General features: G+C 36.4%; 1 long non-coding RNA gene across 1 annotated transcript in view; it reads right to left on the bottom strand.

The window, feature by feature from the left end:
* LOC131812722 (uncharacterized) overlaps nucleotides 1-19,947 on the bottom strand; it is an 857,580-nt gene that overhangs the window by 82,073 nt on the left and 755,560 nt on the right. Inside the window, exon 5 of the long non-coding RNA XR_009346451.1 lies at nucleotides 1,345-1,377. This is a non-coding gene — a long non-coding RNA (uncharacterized LOC131812722). The remainder of the gene's footprint in view (nucleotides 1-1,344; nucleotides 1,378-19,947) is intronic.

Genomic DNA, 19,947 nt, shown 5'->3' with positions numbered 1-19,947 from the left:
TGATTCTAGAGCCCAATTTCTCAACCATTATTCACTGTCTCCCAGTAAGTATTATAATTAAACAGATTGATGGCAGAGATAATTTAGACTATTTTAATTTAGGCTAGTTAAATTAAATTAGATCAGCAGACAGACACTAGAGTCCCTTCCCAATTATCACAGTTAAGTTTATGAAAGCACCCCTGATAGAGGAATTTTCTATTGAGGACCTCAGGACCTTATTTTTTTAAAAAATGTGTTATGGGAAATCAAAGATGGTAAAGGAATAATTGAGAAGGTCTTTTTAAAGTAAGTATTCTGAAAATTTAAAAAAAATTTACAAAGTAAAATAAGTATACTAATTGTTCATTAAAATGAAACAATAAAATAGCCCTCCAAGTTAAAACAATATTTACCCATCTTATTATAAGGATTATTCTACTATCAAATTTCCATTCACTAACAGTTGCTCAGCAGAAAATTTTCAGTCTCTGCTTCTCCTGAAGTTTGCTTCAATCTACCACTGCTGTTTTACGAAGAGCCATTCATGTGCATCTGGACTGCTTTGTTCATTTTTGAATTTCTAGTCTAACACACCTGTTCTTGGTCAGAGAGTCTTTAGATCACTGACAAGGTAAAAGAACTATTACACTAGATTTTGAGGAAGGATAGCTGGTATTTTGGACTACTGCATATAGATACACTTCTAAATTATACGATGATCACCTACATATACTAATGTATATCACAAAACTGAAGGACATTACACAATGCATCACTATGTAAAGAGAAGACTTCCTTATTACCACACTATTGATTTCGTTTTTGCCCCAGTTATTTGGGGGCTGAGCAATAGTATGGAAAGACTGCTCCTATATCAAATATAGCAAGCCAAATTGAAGATCTATGATAAGAGGTGAAGGTTTATTGCCAGAAACAGTGACAAGGGTTGGAAGCTGTGAAATTGAGAAAATGGTGAAGGTGAACCGAAGTATAGCTATTGAAAAATCGGATGGCAGGACTTCTGCACAATATGTAAGTAATAAGTATTCAGTGAAAAAAATGGAATGGTAATATAATGATAAAGGATTCTTGGTAAATGGATAAATAGATGGATGAGGTAGAAAAATATTGAATATTTCCAACTTTATAATTTTAACAAAGATTTAATCAGGGATAATATTTGATTGCTATATTGTATTCTGTTACAATCTTTGTTGTACTTTTCCATCTATAAGTACAAAAAATAAAGACATAATGTCCTCTAATCACTATCTGTGAGATGCTAAGGACTTATTTTGCTCTGCTTCTTTTATACTGTTTCATATTAACAAGACATCTTAAAACATCATGAAAAGTACCAACCTTGAAAGCTGCATTTTGTTTTTCTCATCTCACCTAAAAAAATAAAAAGACAAGAAAAAAAAAAGGAAATTTAAGTGAAAGCCAATTAAGGCAACACGACAGTAAAAAGAACATTAAAAAAAAAACAAATTTTACCCATTTTTCCTTGACAAAGGCGACACATTTAACTGTAAAGAGAGAAATACTCTGATAAAACTTTTTCTCCCCCAAATACTTTCTTTTTTAAAATGTTTTGTGCTTTTTGTACTTCATGATAGTTAGCTTTTTAAAATTTGGGGAGGCAAAGCAATTATCAATGACAATGAGAAAAAGTACAGAGGGGATGTTTAATAAAAATGATAAAACTAAATTGCATATAAGAAGAAAACATATAGGTAGCAATTAATCAACCCATGGAAATGTGCCATCATGATAAGAGTTTTTGATAAATTCAGACAAGGGTATTTTAAGAGGCTATTATAATTTACTCTCAGGTTTCTGTATTTCTCTTCTTGAATGCTGATTAGAATATAGGCTTTTGCTTCTTTTCCCTCTTTGCTTCCCCAATAATCTGTTCTCCCTTATGGACCAAGTGATTATTGTGTTGTTTATAATAACTGTTCTACATTCCTTATGGAAATTGTAATTATGATGCTGAATATTCAAACTGCAAGCCACTTTTCTCAGGGAAATTGTAATTATGATAATGCAGTATTTACCCAACCAATGTTTTCTAGTCATTGTTCTCTTTGAGGAATGAGGAGGTGAGAGAAAAAGCACTGAAATAAAACATCCTGTTGGGATCCTGTTAGATACGTATTCTGGAAAAGCATAATAATAATCATAACAATAGCTGATAATTGCTATAGGGCAGGTGTGGTATAATCAGGCTGACATATATGGGACATACAAGCATATTACATGCAGGCGTATGTGAATTACATACATTTCTCAATTAACTTTCATACCAAGCTCATGAGGCAAGTCATATTACTATTCCAATTTTATAAGGCTCAGGTATATTGAGCAATTTACCTAACATCACACAGCTAGTAAATAGTAGAGTAAGGTTTAAACCCATATCTGTAAGACTTGTAAGTCTTTGTATGTCAAAAGTCTCTGTTTCATTCACTGGTGTCAGTGCACATTGGTAAACTGATTCACTGACAGTCTCCTTTTTCCAAAACCAGCATTTCTCAATTTCTGTGAAGTATAGTTGGCTTCTTGGCAGACAGATACTGACTATACCCCTTACTCCTAAAAAGTAGAATTTCTACCTTACCCCAAGAATGGAATAAACCTCTGTGCAGAGTGAAATTCAATGCCATCTTTTTGAAGGGCAATTTGACATTATTCATTAAAATTAAAATTTTTTCATGCCCTCTGACCCAGCGGTTATATTTCTAGAATTTATGCTAGAAGTATACAAGTAGTCATCACAGCGTTGCTTTAAATAATGAAAACAGGGGCGCCTGGGTGGCTCAGTTGGTTAAGCTATTACCTTTGGCTCAGGTCATGATCCTAGAATCCTGGAATCGAGTCCCACATCGGGCTCCCTGCTCCTCGGGGAATCTGCTTCTCCCTCTGGCCCTCCCCCCTCTTGTGCTCTCTCTCAGTCTTTCTCAGATAAATAAAATCTTTAAAAATAAATAAATAGATAGATAAACAAATAAATAAGTAATGAAAGCCTATAGAAGAAGCCCGAATGTCCACTTTGTGATTCAATAGGATATTAAAGTTATTAAAAAGCAGGGTTACACAGTATGTGTCCTGGAAAAACGCCCATAAAACACTGTTAAGTTAAAACAGCAAGTTGTGAAATAGTATATATGATTTTACCATTGTTAAGTGCATATATTTATTTGTGTATATATAATATCTGATTTTACATAGAAGAAAATCTAGGAGAATAGATACCAAATACTTAAAGTAGTTGTCTTTTAGTAATAAGTTGAAGAGGGAACTTCTTCCCTACCATGATTAATGAATTCTCAGTGCTTGAAATGTTTATAGCAAACATGCATTTTTTTGATAAGCAGAAAACAAATTTTTAAAAATATAAAAAGACAGAATTAAGGACATCCCCAAATAAACACAGAATTATATTTATTTCAAAAAGAAGACAAACAAAACAAAGTAAAATCCAACGTCAATCACTGAAAAATCTCAGTAAGTGAGCCCTCAGGGAGGATGAGAACTGGGTCTCTCCTGACTCATCTGCCTGCCGTACTTCTACTTTGCCAGATCTCTGCAACCAGAGCCCCAAGCAAGGATGGAGACTCACTAGAAATCAGTAGTGACTGTTTAGGATTTTTTCAATATTAATAAGCAGTGACCAAGCACCTACCACATACAAGTACTTTACAGACGTGTTTTTAAATCTCATAATTGCAAGGCAGGTATTTTTACTTTTAGTTTTATAAATGAGGAAAATCATGATCACTGAAATTATTTATTTATCCAAATATTCTAAGTTGGCCTAAGTTCTCTCTCTCTTTCTTTTTTTAACTTGGGAAACTGACCAGCCTTGATCAAAGAAGAAACTAAGGTTAAAAAGAAGCTCAGAAACTAAATCAAAACGGGGAATAGAAGGCAAGAACAAAAATATATAGTGATTTTTTTTTTTTTTTTTTAAGCATACTGCATTCTAGTCACTGACTTACCACCTTATGGAGCTTGAAGATTTCCAAGATCTGTTCTTAATTCTTTTCTAAGCTTTAATCTATGTCTGATACCCTGCCCAAGGGGTTCCTGTCCCCCTTCACATTCCTTTTTTAAGCCTTGGAATATACACTCTTGTTCTTTTAGTGGAACCCATTTATTTCATAAAGTCCACACAATGTGTATTTCTGTTCTCCGACATGTGGAAAGGTTGATGAGGTGTCCAACCTGCTAACAACAGGGGTCAATGCCAAGCCTCAATTTCAGCATTAGGCCTCAGGGAGAGCAACCATGCACTTGATGGAAATCTGATTATGACCCTGAACCTCTTCTACCTAAGATAGAGCAATGATTCATTTTTATGAAAACCGAAGCAAATTCCCAATATAGGTTTGCTTATTTGTCTGTAGGGCCTTGTTCAGCACCATGATCTGAGTGTTTGATACATAAGTACACGATACTGCATAATATTACCTCAGACCAGTAGAAATTCTTTGGACTTCAGCAGTGAACACATAATTAGGCAATCTATTCATCTTAAACATACTGCATGAACCAGAAGCCGCTGGCCTGATGGTCCAATGGAATGCACTTTTGACATGACAGCTTAAACACCAGTTTGAAGATCATATCTTGCAGTCATGGGGTGTCATTGAAAGGATCTGATAAATATTCTACATCAAGAACTTTCTTTGGTACTGCATCCCCAACAGACAGAATGAATACATGGGTCTAGGAACCAAGGGGAGGAAATAGAAGTGGTTAAACTTAGCATCACTCCCAGTAGCCTAACTGGAGAATTTGTTCTTTCTGTTTCCACAAATTTAGGTTCTGAGGATCCAGAGATTTTGATTTTCATTGAGAGGATGTTTCTATGAGAGGACAAAGTAGGAGTCTCAAACTTTAAAATGTATTTTGCATCCAATCACTTTGGGCATCCTATGCCAGCTGACTGGCAACAGGAAGTCACCATACTGACAGGGCAACTGACTGATCATCAAGAAGAAGTAGAGCTACTGTCCTACCACGAGGGCAGGGAAGGATTTCTGATATCCAAGTGGTTCAGAGAACATTTCCTAGTATTTTCCTGCCTGTTTTTATAGTAAATGGACAATTACAGCAACCATGACCTAAGAAGGGGATGGTGAGGAGAGGTTCAGCCCCCTCAGTAACAGTCTGAGCCAGCCACAAGGTAAACCACATATATCAATATCTCAGTAGAGGAGCTGGCAGAGGAAGAAAGAATTCTAGAAGAGTAGTAGAAGAGAAAAGACAATAGGAAGACAATAAGTATTAGTACTATTGTGGCCTTGAGACTAGATGCACCAGCAGGGGCTATGGTGTGGGGACCATAGTGGGGTACTCTTCCTTTTGAAAGTTTTCTGAAAAAAGGTGACCTACTAAGGAATCCTGGAGAAGCTGCTCCAAGATGGTATAAACTTATTATAGGAAGCACGAAGAGCCAAATGTCACAAGAAGTAGACACAGTAGATGGTAGAGGTCATCACCCACATTCCCCTTCAGGACAAGGGAGTCATTTCCACAGCTGTCTCAAGTGTTGGTTTTTGATGGCTCAGAGCTGACTCCCTCTCTGGAGATTTTTCTCCTTCTACCAAAGGGCACTGACTCATCCAGATTATTGTCTCTCCCAGAGGCAGCTCACATCCAACGACTCATCACTAAAGGAGTACAAAGCCCCAGCCCCCTTTTTTCTATCTTGGACAACTTCAACAATGTTGATCCAAGTACACTCCCCAACAAACTTCCTGCATAAAACACTTCCAGCTCAGAATCTTTCTCTCTCAGGAAAATTGACTTAAAGCAAGATTACAAAACTCAGAAGACATGGCACTGAACATTGAACACAGATACAACTGCCTGTAAAGCCCATATTGTATATATAATGTCTTCTTGTTTCCCATAAAGAACAGCTTAGAGGCTGGTATTCCTTAGCATCTGACTTTTGATTTCCAATCAGGTCACGACTAGGTTTGAGAGATCAAGACCCAGGTCAGGTTCCATACTCCACAGAAAGTCAGCTTGGGATTCTTTCTCTCCCTCTCCATCTGCCCCTCCCCCTGCTCATGCTCTCTGTTTCAAATAAATAAATAAATAAATATTTTTTTAAAGGCTTAATTTAATTTTCAACATATATTTGTTTAGGCAGGAAACACAGCCAATAATGCTATGTTTAAGTGTTACACAGTATCTATAATTTGCTTCCATTAGAATATTAAACTAATGTATTTATATCTCTTGAAATTCAGACTGAGTTAAATTAATAGACATACATACACATACATACTAATTTTTATTCTGTTAAAATATATATGTACATACATATGCATGTATGGGTATATTTCTAGGTTATAAAACATATCTCAAAACTAATTCCCAGGTTAATTTGGCCCAAATCCCTAGTTTTGCTAGACTATTTTCAAAGAGCAATATGATACTTTTAACCATGCCATTTTTCTAGGAAAAAATTCCATACTTCTCTTTCTTTCTCAGAAAACTTAAAAGATTAGTTATGGAACAAGGACTTACATTTTTACCATAAATGTAAGGATTTTATCAGGCATGAAATGTAGTCAGAACGATTTACAGTCCAGTAAAATATTACTTTAGGCAGCTTTTATAATCAGAATAAAGAAGTTAGCTAATTCTATGCAGTTTTGAGAGAATGCTGTTAGGATTTTACAACCAGTGAAGAGTGCAATTCAGTGGTCACCACATCTCTCTAATCTCTTTTCTGGAAATCATTGTACCTCTTTGCTCTATTCCCAAAGAAATTTCACATCACCAATTCCTTTTTCTCGCTTACCAGCTCTTAATACTGGATCTAATCACTATGCCCTTCTGTCTAAAGATGGCATCACTGACATGAATTTACTCATATCATCTGGTCATTATACTTCACTAAGGGCTCCTCATGATAAAGGCGTTAGATTGTATTCCTTTGACAGAAAACCGAGACAAGAAAATTGCAAGAAACATATTTAACCTGGCCACACGGAGGGAGAAAATAGTTGCTACATGTAGAAGAAGACTTTCTAGCTTTCGTTTTATCTTACTTGTCCTAGTTGGTAAATAAAATATACTATATTATTTTGTTGGGGGCTGGCTTTTGAGAAACTCTGAAACATCAAAGGGATGTGAAGAGTTTCAACTTGGGATAACTGGCATACTCCCACAGAAGCTGCATTATATATCCCATGTGGAGATGTGGGTCATTAAAGCAAAACAAGGAACACAGGAAAGATTTTAAGTGAAGCATGAAGCTAATGAATTTTTTTTTTTTTTTTAAACTAAGAAGTAGCAGGCTTTGTACAGTATACTCCATTCAGTGAGCTTTAAGTTAAAGACATCCAGGGTGCCTGGGTGGTTCAGTCAGTTAAGCCGTTTCCTTCAACTCAGGTCATTATCTCAGGGTCCTGGGATACAGTCCCTCATCCACCTCCCTGTTCAGTGGGTAATCTGCTTGTCTCTCTGACCCTCCCCAATTCATATGCTCTTTCTCCTCTCTCAAATAAATAAAAATTAAAAAAAAAAAAGACATCCAGACTTCCAGAAACACCTTGACTAGACTATTGTTCACCTAACGATCAGTAATTCTGTAGAACTGTACAATCAGGCATTCTAAATTCATTCTGGGGTCATTCATTATTCTTAAGCAAATTCATTAATATGTTAACCTGTAAACTTCGGAAAGACAGCAACATGGACTTACAACAGTTCATTAATCATTATAATTGGGGTTATAGAAGACAAAGATGCTCACTACTTACTCACAAGGAGCTTGCCCTGACTTAGAATGCTAGTCCACCTGGCGTCCTCTCAGACCTGCATCAGTAAAAGGCTCCTCAGTGCCTAGTGAGCAATATGTTTGGTTCAGAGAAGAGAGTCAGTTTTGCCCATGACATTCAGAACTAGTCTAGCTGAGTGACTTTCAGTACAGAAAGTGACACGTTACGCTACATTTTATATCACAGTAGTACATACGAAAACACAGACCAACAAACAGATAAAGACTTACAGACAAAGACATGGGGTTGAGTTTGTAAGCCCAGGGTCTCTCCAGGACAGAGCCTATTGGTGGAAAACTGATGTTGCTAAGAATTTAATTTTGATACAGTTTTTCAAAGAATACCTAAAATTATTTAATTTTAAATTAAGTAAGAGTGAGAGGTTGGGGAAATGTCTTAATCTAGGGTGAATTATACAGAAACTGGCGGAAGGCTGGAGCCAAAGGCATGGTTTGGAGATAAGGAGGCAGTTTGTACGAACTGTTGAGGTGGCACCTGCAAGAGAGTGAATGCAGATTTGTTTGATGTTTGACAGAGATGGCAAAGAGAATCCAAGTTAACTAATGTGAAATCACACCTTCCTACCACTCTGGAGAAGCAATATGGTTAAAAAAGCACTGAGCAAGGAATCAGGAGGCCAGCCTTTAGTCTATTCTCTACCCCCAAATAGTTTTCTATTTCAGGGCAACATTTTTCCTTAACCTGTGGGACAAGTTAAGTCCCAAGAGGTAAGCTAAGCATAGGAAAGGTATACAGCTTGACTTCATCTAAGTAAGAGATAGCTAGTAGGGTGTATCCAAGCCAGCATCCCTGAAAGGGAACAAAAAGCATATTCAGAAATGTGAAACCTACGTGGAAAGACAAAGGAGAAGGAATAGAATCAAAATATGCACCAGAACCAAATGTCAGGGAATATATGGAAAACTGGATTAATCCCATGATAGCATATGTTTGGATATATGAGGGAGATCCCAGAGATCATACAGCACAGCAAGAAATATGGATTTGTGTTGACTGTTCAGGAATCACATGGTGTATTTGTGGCCTGATGTCAAGGTGGACTGTAAGCACTGCGCAAAAGGCATGTCTCTCTTTCATGTGGTAAGTGGCACATGGTAAGCTCTCAACACATAACTTAGAATGAGTGAATGAATGCACATGTGACTAGAGGAGATAAAAAGGACAGAACTAAATGGGACAAATACAGCAAATAACTAAGTGATGCATTTGGTGAATATGGTTGGTCAAAAAAGCACTGGCCAAGGGATCAGGGAGCCAGGGTGTCATTATAGGTGCCTTATAATTTTTAAACTAGTCCTTAATATCATTTAGTCTTTTAAAATAAAATAAAGTCATACAATGAAAGATACGAGATTTTTTACTTGTTTCACCTCCTCCCCAAAAACCGCACTACTTGACACAGAATGATTTAGACAGGAATATAGGAAAAAAAGTATGACTTCTTTTTAAGGTTTTATTTATTTATTTGAGAGAAAGAGGGAAAGAGAGAGGAGGAACAGAAGGAAAGGGGGAGAATTTCAAGCACGTTCCCCCCTGAGAGGGGAGCCCAATACAGGGCTTGATTCCATGACCCAAGCTGAAATCAAAACTCAGACATTTAACCGACTGAGCCACCCAGGTGCCCCTAGAAGTATGACTTTGAATCAGTAGGAAATGTGATGTGTTTCCCACACATTGTAATGCTGTCTTAAGCTTTATTATTACACCTACAGTATATAAAGGAAGGTAGGAAATGAACCTGCTTTTCTGCTCAGTTGTCACATCAACAGAGAGCATTGCTTTGTTTTGGAAACCAGATTTTATAAGATGCACAAACAAATGGAACATAATCTGGGAAAAAGGCTAAGTTAGTAAAGAAATTCAAAATAAGGAATGGCTGAAGAAACTGAACATGATCAGAGGAAACACTCAAATTGTTTTGGAACATCAGAACAAGTCATAAAATTTTAGCTAGAGAGATTTCCAGTAACATGATGAAGAATACTAAAAACTGTCTCAAGATGGCTTTTATTGCCTTAAGACATGGGCTGGCAAACTACAGGCTGCCAAAACCAGTCTTATTCTTTATATATTGTTGATGTCTGCTCTCTTGATATAGTAACAGAGATGAGCAGATTAGACAGAAACCATACAGCCTACAAATATATTTACTATGTGACCATTTACAGAAAAAGTTAGATGGCCAGTGCCTTGAGAGATAGACAACCATTCCTTCATTTATTAATTCATTTAGGAAACATGTTTCAAGCATATACAAGGACTCTAAAATGTACAAGACACTGATAAGATATAGATAAGACTCAGTAGGTACCTTAGTCTAGGTACATACTTGTCACCAGACATAAATAAACTATGTGACCATTAACAGGACATTTTAGAGAGGAGAAAATCATGAAATAAATTATTAGACTCAATGACTACAAAGGCTTTCTTTCAAATGCAAAATTCTTTAAAAGGGGCAGTTTCATGGAGGAAAAAGCCTTAAAAACATTGGTAAATGGAAACAGATGGAGAAGTAGGAAGTGAGGTTCCTTTAGGTACAGAGAAGAGTGAGTGCTCAGAGAATAAAACCAGTCAATTTGGATAAGCATACAGAGTAGGAGTGTAGAAACACAGAGGAGGTATGTCTGGAAAGACCAGAAGAACCACAGTGGGAAGAGTATTCTATAAGGCTTAATATTTCTCAGGTTATTTCAGACAATGGGAAGCTACAAAATTAAATCCTGGGTATATGGATTTGACAGTGGTATGTAGGATAAATTTGTGAAAAAGGAATAGTACAGGCTTAAAATAAGAAAAAACGCAAAATCTACATACTGGTTGGGAAGAGAGAAGCAGAAGTGGATGTGTATTTCACATGAATGAGATATGTTGGGTCCATAGCAACTCGGGCTCTTCAAGCACAGGGAGCAGTGGCTAGGAATGACTGGGGCCTGTCCCTGACTGTCTATTTCTTTCTCAGGGCCAGAGGTTTCCTTTCTGTAAGACTCAAAGAGACACGGTAAAGTCCATCTTCAATACACAAAGAAGTCCAACCCTGGTGGGTAGAAAAGTATTGTCATTCAAAACAGGATCCCTGATAGTGATTATGGCTAGGTAGAATGTTGTTTGGAGTCTTAGAGGAGAAGCCATCACTTTTTTCAGGGTCCTAGTTAAAAGGCAACAATTGAGAAATGAGTGTATCAAGTCCAGAAGGAAACAGCAGAGCAAAACAAACAACCTGAAGTTCAGCAGTAGAGTTTTGATTAACATGGTAGAAGTAGAAAAAAAAAATATGTGAGACTGTAAGTATTTGTATACAAAGGGCTGCAGCCCGTTGATTGGTGAGCTTGAGGTTATTAATGTATGATGTAATATAATTTGGAAGTGGGTGTGGTATGAATACAGATAACAGATCTCCCGGAATACTGGTACAGCCCATAGGATAATTGTAACTACTTTTGTGGGGAGCTCAAGTGTTTCAAGTGTCCAATTTGGGTTGGAGTGTACATGTATATATATCAAATATACAAAATGGTGCCTAAGTCTGAATGGGCGCCACCAAGAAGACAAATGGGCAGTAATCTTTTCAAAGATTATTATTATTGTTATTCCTAGATATAATTGTGGTTCTAAAATGAAATCTTCATCTTCTGCCTGTAGTCTACTCAGTGGTGTTCAATGGAAGTGTTCAGCTTGCAGAAAGTCGGTTATATATTGGCAAATGAGGAAATTACTTGGTTGGCCCATTATATTGCACTTCTAACCTAACCATCCTTTTGTAGAGAAGCCCAAAGCTGCAAATTTTAGGAAGATTTTTGGCCAAATCATTACAGCGCTGCCCTGTGGGTCAAAAGGCTCAGGCCATGATTCAGAGTTGTATATTTTATTTTTCCTTTAATTCACAGATGTTTGCATATTGTTATAGACACAGTGAGCATGTTGGAGGGACTGTATTGCAGTGAGAAGAGTGTCTTTGGATTCAGATGCACCTAGGCTGAATCCAAGCGTTATTACTTATTAACTAGAAAACACTAGGGGAGATCCTTAACTTCTCTGAGCTCCAGTTCTCTTATCTATAAAATGAGGGTTACTGAGATTATAAAGATTGTGCCTGGCATTTATTAGACACAAAAGAAGTATCAGTTCCATTTCTTCTTCAATACTGTTTTTGATTATTAAACTATCTCAGCAAGTTGCATTTATCATCATGACATTCAAAATAGGAAAGCATTATTAGAACATCTCAAATGTCTAGTATTCAGACAAAGATATTCTCACATGGAATGCTTCACATGGAAAGATTCACATGAGAAAACTCATCAGATATGTCTTTGTAAAGCAATCACGTCAATAAATCATGTATTAAGTGAGTTTAGCTATCCACCTACACCGTATTATGGCCATTAATTGGTGTTCACTTATATTAAGGACAGACATAATATCCACGGGGAGAGTCAGCAGAATACCAACTAAATACATTTTATATTTTCTATGTTGTGTCTTAGCAATACTTAGAGCAAAGCCTTGAATCTCATGGGGCTCGTTCACATACAATCTTTGGCTCTTCCACACCTGAAACTCTCATATAGGAATACTGTAATTAAGTTCTATAGGCCAAACAGTATTATTTAATAGGAAGTGCTAAAGCACAAAGGCATAATACTTGTTCTATTTTTAGATACCCTTGATAGGGGTCTTCAACTTGCTATGTGATCTTTGACAGGTTACTCGACCCTGTGGCTCATTTTCCTGATCTGTAAAATGGGGATGGTAATAAATAGTACCCACCTCACTGGGCTGCTATGAGGATTAATTGGGAAACTGCTACAATTCAAGCACCTGATCACACTGGAATCGTGATTTTTTTCACACCTTTTTCCAAATATGATTTGTGGAGATGTATGACATATATGATGATTAGAACAAAAAGAAAAGGAATATTACTGTCAAAGGTGGTGGTTGTGGAGGTGGGGGTCTTTTCTGCCATAGAGCTGATCTTCCTCAAGCCCAATCCAGAACCAAGACCCTTGGTTCAAATCCTTCATTTGCACTTTATCACCTGTAGGATGAAACTCATTTGCTCTAGGATGTATGTGAGGCCCTTTGTAGGGCCTGTCTACCTTGCTGGAAGCGCTCGCTGCTTCATTTTTAAAGTTGAAATACCTGTCATAGATATCTAGTCTAATATCATACATCTCTACTCTTTTGTTAGAGCAGGATCTTGGGTTTCTGCTCTGCCTCTTGTCTTCATATATAGTTCCTTCTCTACCCAGCATGCTTTCTTCTCCCTTCTTGAATCTCCCATGAAACACTTTATAGTGTGGGAAGGTTTAGGAACGGAAGTCTAAACCCACTGGAAGGTCTCCAAGAAAGGCCAGCACGTTAAAGGCAGTAGAGACTCCTAGAGAGGGCTATGCATCCCAGACAGTGGGAAGTTAGGCTCTGCAGAAGATCCCACCTGGGAAGGAGGCGTCCATGCAGAGAATCTCTTAGCGCACAAAGCCATTAACACAAAGACTTTGGAGGTGAATGAAAAAAAAGAGAGGTTTGTCACCTCACAGCCCCAACCACTAAATTAATGTTGAATGTTGATTTATGCTAATGACACTTAGTAATGTAATTCTCTGTAAGAGCATCTGTACAATATTTCAGATATTCCCAGAGGTGCTTAGAGAGAGGGAGTAAGTCAACCAGATAATATTGTGTGAAATTAATTAAACAGTGACTTTAATATAAGGAAGCTCTGAATTGGAAAATACATCTGTGTTGTATAAGCATTTTCTTCCAACACACCTGCAGTGTTTAGGTTTGCCTAGCATTCTTGTGGTAAAAGATTTTAGAATAGAAAAAGCTACAGTCTTATCCAAATGCATAAAAGGTTATTTGGCTTGTGGGCAGAATTACATCTATGGAAATTCTTTTGTGTATTTTCATATTCATTAAAATAAAACATTACACAATAGAACATGTAGAAATTTCCACATATTAAATTAGTGACAAAGAGTACTATAATACTTATTTCTATTTTAAACTGCTGTTAGATAATTTCAAAGGTATATTTAGATGAATTTTTTGAATTTAGTAATTTTTAATAATGTCGTAAGGAAATCTACCATCAAAATAAAAGCTAGAGAACTGACAGCATTTTCTTTCTCAATCCCGAACAAGTGATTCTCCTGAACCCATTTGCTCAAGCAAACAGCAATCTGAATTCCACATACATTATTCTCTTCCTTTCCATTATACATGGTGTTATATCTATAAGCATTCATATGGAAGGATATATATATTTATATATTGCATATATTTGTATACGAAAGTGCATTTATAATGTTCTTAATTTTAAAAAGTAATCACCTTGTATTTAATTATTTGGGCTTTTTCTCAGTTAGTTTTATTGTAGTTATGACATATTTGCACCTGCTTCTGCTTTTTAATTTATTTCAATCTGACATTCTATTCTACACTGTTTTTGAAAGGGAGAGAGTATAAGCATGTGTGTTGTACACATGTGCAAACAGGATAGGAAAGGCAGGGAGAGGGATAACAGGGGAGGGAGAGAATCGTAAGTGCAATTCCACACCCAGCACAGAGCTGGATGCGGGGCCTAATCTCATGACCCCGAGATCATGACCTGAGCCAAAGTCAAGAGTCAGATACTCAGTCCACTGAGCTACCCAGGCACCCTCTGTTCTACACTTTTTAAAATAATAACCCTCTCCCTTTATTTTTTCCATTCTTTTTAAACAAACACATCATATTCATAGAATTCCACTCCTCAAACATATCTGGTACAATCATTCTAGACTTTTAATCTTGTTTTAGTTTAAATATATTTTATCTTTCTCTTTGCTCTTAGTAATTTTTAAAATGACAGTTTTTAATAAAGAATAAAAATAATTTTAAAACACCACATTCTCCTAAGACCTATCTAACTTCTTCTTCTTTAAATACTTCTTCTTCTTCTTTAAATACTTTATCCAAACTATTCCCAGTGTGGGTCTTTGGGAAATTTCAGAAGCTTTGTATAATAAAGTAAACTATCTCTTCACATTTAAATAACAGATGGATATCAAATTCTAGGTCTTAAGCACTTTGATTATTTAAAGTACTCCACTGTTTTCTTGCATCTAACATTGTAGTTGAAAAATCCATTAGTCTATAACTTTCTTTTTTGTTTTAAATTTTAATTCCAGTATAGTTAACACCTGGTGTTATATTAGTTTCAGATAAACAATATTGTGATCCAACAATTCTATAAGTTACTCAGTGATCATCAGGATAACTGTATTCTTAATCCATCACCTGTTTCTACCACCCCACATCCCCTTTGGTAACCATCAGTTTGTTCTCTATAGTTAAGAGTCTGTTCCTTGGTTTGCTTCTCTCTCCTTTTATTTTTCCTTGGGTTGTTTATTTGTTTTTTAAATTCCACATATAAGTGAAATCATATAGTATTTATCTTTTCTGACTAGGTTTATTTTGCTTATCATTACACTCTCTAGCTCCACCCACATTGTTGCAAATGGAAAGATTAAATTTTTTATGGCTGAACAATATTCCATTCCATTAATGGGATATTCTATTACTCATCTTCCTTACCCATTCATCTGTTGATGGATACTTGGGCTGCTTCCATAATTTAGCTATTGCAAATAATGCTGCAATAAACACAGGGGTTCATGTATCCCTTTGAATTAGTGTTTTCGTATTTTATGGGCAAATATCCAGTAGTGCAATTACTGGATCAAGGGATAGTTCCATTTTTAACTTTCTGAGGAACCTCCATACTGTTTTCCACAGTGGCTGCACCAGTTTGCACTCTCACCACCTTCCAAAGGGTTCCTATTTCTCCACGTCCTTGCCAACAGTTATTGATTCTAGCCATTCTGACAGATGCAAGGTGATATTTCACTATAGTTTTGTTTTGTATTTTCCTGATGAAGACTGATGTTGAGCATCTTCATGTGTCTGTTGGCCATCTGTATTTCTTTGGAGAAATGTCTGTTCATGTCTTCCACTTATTTTGAATTGGACTACTTTTTTGGGGGGGTTGTTACGTTGTATAAGTTCTTTGTATATGTTGGATACTAACCCTTTATCAGACATGTCCTTTGTAAATATCTTCTCCCATTTATTAGTTTGCTTTTGAGTTTTATTGTTTGCTTCACAGCACAGAAGCTTTTTATTTTCCTGTAGTCCCAATAGTTTATTTTTCCTGTTGTTTTCCTTGCTTGAGAAGACATATTTAGAAAGAAGTTGCTACACTCATAATCCAAACAGTCTGATTCTTGTTTCTTTTATGTGATCAATTTCCTCCTATTCATTCTTTCATTCAATTAATATTTATTAAATGCTTACTGCATGCTATACTAAGTTAGCCCAATAGCTTAAGGTTCTCACTGATCCATCATTGATACTGGCTACTATCCTTGCTGCCTCCAAAGGTAAATCCATTCACCAAATTTAGTTATTTTTATCATTCTCTCACTACTCTTCAGTCTTACCATGCTGGTTAATACCCTGAAACATACCATTCTACTTTGCAAATTTTTTGAAGTTCATGTAACTAGATTTCCTTTTTTTTTCTCTTCTGTTGGTGTTATGTCATTAAGATAGATTCATGCTGTTTTGTGCAGCCATTGTTTAGTCAGTCGTGTTGGAGAGTATGGCATGATGTGAATATACCACATTTCCCCCCTTCATTCCACTGTTGATAGGCATTTGGGATTCTCCTAGCATTTCGTAATTTTAACCAATTGCTGTTGTTAACATTCACATGTGTGTCTTCTGGTTCAAGATTCTGGGACACAGAAGCAATAGTTTTCCTAAGGTTCACAGCTAGGAGTGGAACTGCTGAGCAACAGGGGTATGCAAATATTCAACTTTACCGTAATAGGTTAAACTGCTTTCTAAATCTGTTTATTTGAACTATGGACTTCAAAATTTTTTTGTTTGTTCTACATCTTTGCCAAGCCTTAATATTACAAGACTTTTAATTTTTGCCAATTCTGTATCTCACTCTTGACTTTAATGTATCTCTCTTCTGGGTTTTTAATGAAGTTGATGATATATGAATTCTCATTTGTGATATGCCTCTTGAAGGTGTTTCTTGTGTACTTTGTGGGTTTTTTTTTTCCACTCTGTGTGCACTTTTCTTGAAGCTTTATCTGTGGAAATTCTTTGATGCCTGAGCCAAATGTTGATTCACTCAAATACATTTGCATTTTCTCCTGCTACTTATTTAGAAGTTTATCGAGCTGCAACAGCTTAAAACTAAACATTTGGTTTGAGAGTTTGTTTGGATCCCCCAAGTAGAATTAATTCAGGCTGTAAACTATACATGAGGGTCTATTGTGGTTACTCAGATTCTTGGAAAAAAATTTTTTTCTTCATTCAGTGTCAAGGATCAGGGAAAGCAATTACTCACTACTTCCTGGAGGGTAGAGGGCCTGTTGGCAATTCACCTTAAAGCAAACGTGCAGCCATTTAAGTTCCCAGCTTTTCCTGAGCATGACAGTTATGGCACAGAGGCTTATTCCTGACCCGTAGACATCAGCATTCCCAACTTTTGCCCCATTTCCTAGAGAGTAGCATAGTCAACCCCACTCAGTAACACATCACCAAGCAAGGAACCTCATCGTGTTCCTAGAGAACGAAGAAATCAAGGATCTCAGTTTCACACACACACACACACACACACACACACACACACACATTAAACTTCAATGTGATAAATGCACTTGGAATTTGCACTTGGAAAACCTAGAGACAATGTTAAATTCAATAGAAATCTAAGAGTTTATTGTTTATTGTGCAGCTGAATAATGTTTTTATTTTGAATTACACATGGAGGGCACCATACATTTCTGAGTTTGGAGGAAATGAAATCTTAATCTAGCCCCTTGCCTCAAGTTCTACATTCCATAATTTCCTTTCTCCCTCCCTGTGTCAAAGTTTGGACCATGGCTAAGTTGCCTTGAGTTAAGTTGCTAAATCACATAGAAAATATCTTTGCGATCTGGAAAAAGGATGTCTTTTGTAACTGAACAATCTGTTGCCTCTTTTTATTAGACTCAAACTCAATTTTTATAGCCTGATGAGACATTTTACTAATAACAGTTACCAATTTTTTTTTTTAGAGTGCCTACTATCTGCCAGACAATATGTTTGTGTGCTCTACATATTAATCGAATGCTTGCAACTCTTCCCGATGTCCCAAGATTACCCAGGCTAGTAAATGCCTCAGGTATATTCTATATCAGGTCACTCTTCCGGAGTCACTCCCTTACACTCCATGATACTGCCACACACTGTGAGCAAGTAGCCTCCCCATTGTTCAAATCCAGGAAACGACTACAAAATTAAACTATTTCTTTCATAGTTTTTGAATTGTTTGGCCAATAACAATGAAAGAACCTTTTATTGTGAACTCTTAATTCACATCCATACAAAATGGGTGTTTACCCTGAAGTTTTGCATTATTTAATGATTATTTAGTTAAATCACCTTGTGTATCAAGCTATCAAGTATGGAACAGCTGATTTTCTAGCTTCCATGTTTATGAATAGCTTCCATTGCTCTCCTGCTATTAAAATGTTGATACATGCACACAAAATAGGAAAAGGTTTCCTTTGAATGCCACATAAAGGAAAAAACTGATTTTAAAAAAATCACCTTTACAAAGGAGTTTGTGATCACATCCCACTAGACCTTGATATATACATAAGTCTGCTATCCCCCAAACTTGCTCATGTTGTAGTTTCCTGTAAAATGGGGATAAGACACATTTAACTTCTCTCAGGTAGAAACGATTTAATGAAGACATGAATGCAATGTAATTTGGTTTCTTTGGAGCTAAGAATTTTATAAACAAAAGGCATTATCATGATGCTCTTGTTATTATTCACTTGTGCTATAAAAACCTCCCAAATGCAGCCAAAGTATGAAAAAAAAAATCCAACCGTCTCATTGAAAAAGCTTTTATCTTCTTTGCTCTTCTATCTTAGAAGCATTAGCTTAAAAAATGTCTGATATACCTGACAAGTCAGAAAGAACTATTGTTACCGATGGAAAAGTCATCTATACGCAGGTCCTGATCCAACAATACAGAACTCCCAGACATGAAAAACGACTAAAACATAGATGCGGGTAATTGTCAGAATAATTCTGACTCATCTTTAGTTTGCTTGCTTATTGACCCATTAACTTAAATCTGTCTTTTTTTTTTTCTTCAAATCAAGTTTATGCTGGTATAATTTATGCACAATGTAATTCACACAGTGTAACTGTAAAAATCAGTGAACCATGACAGATTTGTAAATCCAAATAATCACTACCACACCAATCAAGACATAGAACATTCTCATCTCATCAGAAAGTTCCCGCACGCTCGTTTACCCAGACCCAGTTTTAACTCATTAGAAATGAGATCTTATATTCAAGGATAATAATTATCTTTGATTCAAAAATCTAGTGCCTGGATTCCTGCCAAAGAGATGGAGATTTTGGCAGTTGGAATCATGTGTTTTTCTATTATTTATGAGTTATCATTTCCTCAGAAAGTCTTTCCCCATCTAAAGGCCTTTTTATTCCCTCTTGTCATACTCCACCTTTGCCCTTTATTCCTCTTATGACAATGTATCATTATTTATTTCTTGGGGTGTGTGTGTGTGAATATGTGTGTGAGTCTATGTGTATTTAATGTTTATATCACTTCCTAGACTTGAGATTTTCCACAAATAGGAATCATGTTTTGTTTTGTTTTGTCTTTTATTGCTGGTATGTTCTTTTTTTTTTTTTTTTTTAAGAATTTATTTATGTACTTGAGAGAGAGAGAATCAGAGGGAGAAGCAGACTCCCTGCTGAGCAGGGAGCCCGATGTGGGACTCGATCCTGGGACTCCAGGATCATGACCCGAGCCAAAGGCAGTCACTTAACCAACTGAGCCACCCAGGCACCCCTGCTGGCATGTTCTATATAATGACTGGCACTTTCCTGGCACATGCAATAACTCAGTAATTATTTTTGAATACACTAGTTAATAGCTAATTCATTTATACAACATTTATGAAGTAACTACTATAGGGAAAGGGATTGCATTGTATTCAAGAGATAAGGATGGAGAAGAATGCTTAATAAGGAGACCCCACTT

Source organism: Mustela lutreola, chromosome 12 (genome assembly GCF_030435805.1).
Source record: "Mustela lutreola isolate mMusLut2 chromosome 12, mMusLut2.pri, whole genome shotgun sequence".
Classification (NCBI taxonomy): domain Eukaryota; kingdom Metazoa; phylum Chordata; class Mammalia; order Carnivora; family Mustelidae; genus Mustela; species Mustela lutreola.
This window is presented reverse-complemented; position numbering and strand designations above follow the sequence as displayed.